Genomic DNA, 7,733 nt, shown 5'->3' with positions numbered 1-7,733 from the left:
CAAAAAACTATTTCCACACTGTCACGGTTTACCTATACAAAGCTGGTATTAATTTGAAATCATGAAACTCATCTATACAAAGAAACTATTTCCACACTGTCACGGTTTACCTATACAAGCTGGTGTCACGTTGTGTGACTCATTATAAAAACTATTTCCACACTGTCACAGTTTACCTATACAAAGTTGGTGTCAAGACTGTCATAACTCATCCTATGCAAAACTATTTCCACACTGTCACGGTTTACCTATACAAAGTTGGTGTCACATTGTCATAACTCATCTATACAAAACTATTTCCCGCACTGTCACGGTTTACCAATACAAAGGGATTGGTGTCACATTCAGTCGCCAACTCGTCTATGCAAGTATTTTCCGCATGCGGTTTACCTGTACAAAGAAACTGATTGATAAGGTTTCATGTCACGACTCAAACTCATCTCACAAAACTATTTCCACACTGTCACGGTTTACCTATACAAAGCCCCAGTTGTCCGCATTGTCATAACTGTCATATCTACAAAAGCTATTTCCACACTGTCACGGTTTGCCACCAATACAAGGTTAGTTGTCACGTGTCATAACTGTCATACAAAGACTATTTCCATGTCACGGTTTACCTTACCAATACAAAGCTATTGTCACGTTGATGTGGTCATATTCTAATACAAAAACTATTTTGTCACTCTGTCACTATTCAATGCGGTTTGCCTGTCACAGGCTAGTTCCATGCGGTGATACTTAACTCTGTCTATGCAAAGACTATTTCCGCACTGTCACGGTTTACCTATACAAAGGATTGGTGTCACATTGTCATAACTCATCTATACAAAACTATTTCCACACTGTCTGGTTTACCATACAAAGGGATTGGTCATATCATCTATACAAGCTATTTCCACTGTCACGGTTTACCTATACAAAAGGGATTGGTGTCACGTTGTCATAACTCATCTATACAAAAACTTATTTCCCGCACTGTCACAGGTACCTGTATACAAAAGGTTGATTGATAGCATTTGTCATAACTCATCTATACAAAAAGCTATTTCCACACGCACGTGCGGTTTGCCTGTACAAAGCTTATTATTCACGTTGGTCATAGCTCATCTATGCAAAAGCTAACACTGTCACGGTTTACCAATACAAAAGTTGGTCACGTTGGTAACTCATCTATACAAAACTATTTCCACACTGTCACGGTTTACCTATACAAAGTTAGTTAATCACGTTGTCATAACTCATCTATACAAAACTATTTCCACACTCAATCAGGTTTACCTATACAAAGCTGGTGTCACATTGTCATAACTCATCTATACAAAAGCTATTTCCACACTTGTCATGCAGTTTACCAATACATGCAAAGTTAGTGTCACATTGTCATAACTCATCTATTTACGCAACTTGTTTTCCACACTGTTACACTCACGGTTTACCTGTACAAAAGTGGTGTCACATTGTCATAACTCATCTATACAAAACTATTTCCCGCACTGTCACGGTTTACCTATACAAAGTTGTCACATTGTCATAACTCATCTATACAAAACTATTTCCACACTGTCACGGTTGCCTATATAAAATTGGTGTCGCATTGTGTAAACTCATCTATACAAAACTATTTCGCACTGTCACAAGTCATCTGTTAAAAATTACCTACACACTGTCACGGTCATCTCTAAAGGCTGCTTCCCGCACTGTCAATCACCAGGTCATCTATTAAAAATGCCTACACACTGTCTGGAATCATCTCTAAAGAGCTGCTTCCACACTGTCATAAGTCATCTATACAATGGCTATTTCCAAACTGTCATGACTCTTCCATAAAAAAAACTACTTCCACGATGTGAAGTCATGTATAAAAGGTTACCTTCACACTGTCACAAGTCATCTATACAACATCTACTTTCACACTCTCACAACTCATTTATATAAAGCTACTTCCACATTGTCACAATTCATCTGTACAAAGGTTACTTTCATTTTCAATCATCACATACCTCAAACACCTTAAGAGAGAAATAGGCATTGATGTTTTTCCATATTTTTCAAAGTACCTGCCTCATTTCAAAACCATGAAGGTCACTTCACTGAATGCATCATCTGCCATTTTATGTGCTAATGACACAACAGTATATCTATAGACTCAAACCACTAGATACCAGGTTTCAATACCCATTTTGGCTGGAGCAAAGATAGTTGTGTGGTTTATGTTCAATTTCAAATAAACCAAAACTAAACAAAGCCAATTTATGTGAGTGGACTATTTAAATGAGTTCCTGAAAGCTATCATGTTTGTATACTGCAAGAATCACAGAACATATCCTAGAAGAACTATGAAGAACTATGCTTTGAACATGACAGCTTCTTAATATGACCTTTCTAACCATCTGGAGCTGCACTTCAGACACCTTGTCAATATCTACCGTTGTCAGATAGAGTATGACCACATGTACCAACATCGACTCAGTGATCTGGTGAGATTTTAAAATCATCATAATACAATGTACTCGACTTCTGGGAAAGATACAAATGTAACTTGCTCACTGTTTTCATGTCATTCTTTATGGAACATTAGAGCAGTTAAAGATCTGTACAATTTACCATAAAACAACTTCCAGTAACTGCTATCTGAACAAATGTTGAACTCAAGTCTTTCTCCTTTAAATAAAGAAAATGTTAAAGGTGAAGAAGTCTATTTGTTTGTTTTTTATAAAAACCTTAAGAAAATCTAAATGATGTCATTATTTATTGTTACTGAACAAGTACAAATCTTGTGAACAGAAATAAAAACAGTGAAACAATTGCAGGTTACTTAAATAGTTGTTTGTTGTTCAAAGCATATGTTTCCACTTTTGTAAGTAAACAGGCAAAACATTCTTCTCATTAGATCCTTAGAAATCACAAACTGTTAAAAAAATAATATATTTATATATATACTACTACTACCACTAGGGGGACTGTAAAGTAATGTTGATTTTCTCACCTTAAATTCAAACATTTCTAAATATGTGCTATCATTTATTTTCAGATGAATTTGAGTTAGCAAGGAAATGAACCATTTTTGTTCATCTATTTTTTTAACAATTAGAAAACAATCAGACCAATCACATTACTAATGAAAATCACATATAACATTGCTTGCTCTATGAGTTTCATAAAGGAAATAAAGGCAACCAAAAATATTTGTGTGTTTTATAGAGATACTTTGTGTGTCTGGAAGTTTTAGTGATGGTTCGAAACATTTAGATCAGATGATGTTAGTCTCTCAGATTGCCATCATTCAGGAAGACCAGTAGAGTCAAGCAGTGACATTGAATCAGACATTCATCAAACCAATTATCAGAAAAATGAATTTGTTTTTGGTAAAGCATTCAGAAAATTTTAAAGATCAAAGTCAACAGACAAGAAAGTTTGAGTTATGCATAACAAAGAACAGTGCATAACAATTTGCAATTAATTGATAACACAAGGTGAGAAAGGAGAAGATTTCTTTTTATCAGGTTGTTACAATAGATGAGAAATTGATTATGTCAACAGTATTGCAAAAAACAATTGACCCCAAGCCCCCTTGCTGTCCCATTTGGGGACAGAGTCAGTATTATTCACTAGTTATTGAAATGGAGTTACAGAGTATAACTGCAGACCTTTATTGTCCACAACTGCACCATTTGCATCAGTCTCATTGAAAAACTTCTAACATTGATCAACAGAAAGGGAAATTCTACACATGACAATGTGAGATCACATTCTGCCAGAATGATTGAGACCAAATTAAAGATTTGGATTGGAAAGTCCTTACTCATCCTGTGACATTGAACCTTCAGATTTTCATTTAGTTGGATTTATGCAATGTTCTCACATAATTCTTTGTTTCACTTCCTTGTATCAATAAAGGATTGAAAGCTTGATTGAAAGATGACACATTGTCCTTAATAACTGGTATCATTTAACTCACTGAAAAAAATAAATACCTTTAAACGTTATTTTACTGCATAAGAAACAAACTACTCTACTTTCTGGAACCCTTAATAATTTGATATAAATTATAGCAAAAGTGAAATATCAACCATTCAAATTCTATGGAAATGAAAAAAAAAATTGTATAAACCTCATGGACATCCAGTCTTTGTAATCTATTTTCACATTGATACTTGGACCTTTATCTGATCCAAAGTCCAAATCCACTATAAGTCAAACATTTATTTGCTTAAAGAGTGAATTATAAAGTGTTTCCTTCAATAGATTTTCATTAAAATATACCAAATAGACAGATATAATGTTCTGTTTTGAAAGAACCATAGAAATCACTGGAACACCAAAATATTACATCTACTTTATGACATTAACAACTAAGAATAGTTGAAAGAGAGAAATTGATTTTTTTAAGTTGGGATACAAAGTTGATGAAACTGTGAATTCCTACTTATACACTTTCAACCAAAGTTGTGGTGAATGGATAAAGTTGTTGTCACTGTTGACAGTCTAATTATTAATTAGATATCTTGTATTAATAGAAATCAGTTATATGGCTTTTAACAAGAACTTTAGTTATAACAATAGTGGCCTTGATTCAGTCCTTATCTTTATGACAGAGATTGGTGTGTTGTTGATTTGTCGAATGTCTATCTCATTTTGACTTAATCAAATTACTATTTGTATGTAATATTTTGAATTTTTTTACTCACACATTAACCCTATATTTATGCAAGAATTTCAAAACATATAGCATTAATAACACTAATTTATTCTCATGAATTATTCAACCAAACAGACTTTTTCAAATACTCAAGAATATATGGTTTATAAAATTCTATGTTATGCCAACTACTTCTGAGAGGCTGATGGATTTTACAATCAAGGACTACATCACCAGATATGTCTATGTATGTTAATAATATGGAAAATTTTAAATGCACTTTTGATAAAATAAAATAAAAATCTGAAATTTAAATGAATAAAATGTTTATGGGAATGGAAGGAGTTTGTTTTCAGTTATGTTTTAGCAAAGATGACATCTCAATAAATGAACTAAGGTAATTGTGATTAGCAATTGTAATTTATTAGTGACAGAGAAATTAGTTCAAAGTTTCATTGGTTTTGCATCGTACTAATGACATTTGTGGCCAACTTTTCAAAATAGTAGCACCACTGTTAGCTCCCATGAAACTGCAAAACCTTGGATGGGTGGGTATGATCACACATTCAGATACCAAAATCTCACTTTTGTGGTTAGCTTATCTCCATCAGTTCTCTCTTTAAGTTTACCCTAAACACTGACCCGAATGGCAATGGAGTCAGAACAGTGTTATTAAACTACTGTAGATATACATTCACAACTCCTGAATGCAGCCATCATACAACCAAGAAAGTAATGACTCTCTTCATGAACACTATTTCTAATACTTATATGATAGGAATTTCAATGTCCAGATGGACTATGCATCACTGAAGTGGTTAGTAAACATCAAAAGTCCAGAAAGATAAAATTTTGAGCAACAATGTTAAAAAAATATTACTTTCTCATATTTCACTAACTGGGTTCATAACATGGAAATGCAGATGGACTATCTTGCCACATGGTGAGGCCTTGTCTATTCACATAATATCCTGACCATGAACATTGTGTAAAGGTTTAAAAAATGAAATAAATAAAATGCTCTTATTTTATTTAAAATAAGCCAAAGTTATGAATTCATAAAATCTGGAATAAGCAATACCAATACTCTGACCTTGTGTGGACACTCATTGCAGTCTAGTATTGTGAAACCCTAGCAGCACTAATAGGTGAACATGAAAAAGATGAATATAACCTATGACACATGTATAAGCAGTTACAAGTGCACAAATGTGTGCTGTACCATTGTAGTTGATCAAAAAAGATATGGTGCTTGCTCCAACAGTTTTGAAGTTGGTGATTCCAAGAGCTCTGTGACAAAAATACTCTAGACCTTATGTAACACAAAAATGGAGAGCAACAATGTATAACCTGTACTAACATTTCACAGTGGTGATTCTTGTGTCAGTGTGTAGACATGTTCAGTGCTTGTGTGAGCACCATACAGTGTGAACTGCCCAGAGAAAGATCAGCCAAAACCGGGTAGACTCAAAGAGAAAATGTTAGGTCTTCTTTACAAAGGATAGACCTGTGTTTTAGTGTTCCATTTTTGGGCATTGCAAAAGATCTTTACTACATACTAATATCGACTGACCACTTCACAAAATGGCCAAAGCTTATATACCAACTAGAAGACAAAGACCATGATGATTGTATTAACTGAGAACATAATAATAAAAACATATTGTATATAAAAACATTTTTTAGTATCCTGGATGAAAACTCTTTATAAAATAACAGAATAACATTATTAATATAATATTATACTTGAGAGTTTGGATTAATGATATGTAATAATACCCTTTGATCTACTTAGTATTAGATCTACATACAGAATATTTAATGGATCCTTTAACTTTATTCACTACCAACAAAATCTGGCCCACAAATAACACAAACAAACTTGAAACTCTTGTCAAGTGTATGTAAAACAGTGATTATTTATTTTGCAAAGCCTGAGATAAAATTGCTTTGGTTTTGACAGTCCATAGATTGTAATACTATTGTTAATATGGAGAATTCTGCATATCAGAAACATTACACAGAGATTTTCCTAGATGTTTTAAATAAACTTGAAAAAATGGAACCTGTGGTTTTGACAGTATGATCTCATGTTTATTAAGAGCCTAGAACTAAATAAAAAATTATAAATATATATATAAGTGGTCATTCAATGTTTTAGGAATATTTTAAGTAAGCAAACAATTTTACCATTAGGTTCATTAAGTTTCATGGATGTGTTATGTGCATTAACTTCAGTCATGCTTATATTCAGCTGTGGTTAATGTGAACTAGTATTCATCAACAAGCATGGTTTATCACTGACAACAAAACTAGGGTAATTATGTTATTTCACAAGAGGACATTGTTCAGCTAAAAATTAGTTTTGAATAATGAAAATGCTGACATTGGGTATGATAGAAGAACATACCACCTACAAGGTTAAGCCTTGTAATTCAAAACATAAACATTACATAATTCTATATGTTAGAAAATTCCTTAGAAAAGAAGAGTACTCACAAAAGCTAATAGTCAAACGATGGTTGGCATGCTTGACCCAAGTCAACTCAACAGTGAAGGATTCAAGAAATGTCAAACCCATAACATACTCCTAGAGTTTAGTGCTGTATATATTACAACTGGATGAATACTGCCACAAATAGTAGGTGTAGGTGCACACAGTAGTAGGTGTAGTGAAAACTGCCACAGGTGATAGGTGTAATAAACACTGCCACAGGTGATAGGTGTAATAAACTGCCACAGGTGATAGGTGTAATAAACACTGCCACAGGTGATAGGTGTAATAAACTGCCACAGGTGATAGGTGTAATAAACACTGCCACAGGTATTCAGTGTAGTACAGTGCAAATAAGCTTCCATGGATGCAAATCAAAACATAACTAAAATGTTGACAGCTCTAGTGGCAGAGTTGTGGTGAGTATAGCAAAGCCTCAGCTTCATTAAGAGAATAAATATATACCTGTCTGTCACGCTTTGCACCTCCCAAATAGTTAATAATAATAAAAATGTTATTTATTCCAAATGCCTATTCTATAAAGTAAATTACAGAAAAATTTAATTTTTAAACCTCCACACAATTTTATATCAATAT

The sequence above is a fragment of the Tachypleus tridentatus genome, unplaced genomic scaffold, assembly GCF_004210375.1.
Source record: "Tachypleus tridentatus isolate NWPU-2018 unplaced genomic scaffold, ASM421037v1 Hic_cluster_2, whole genome shotgun sequence".
Lineage (NCBI taxonomy): Eukaryota > Metazoa > Arthropoda > Merostomata > Xiphosura > Limulidae > Tachypleus > Tachypleus tridentatus.
The sequence above is the reverse complement of the archived record's forward strand: the minus strand, read 5'-3'. Positions refer to the sequence as shown.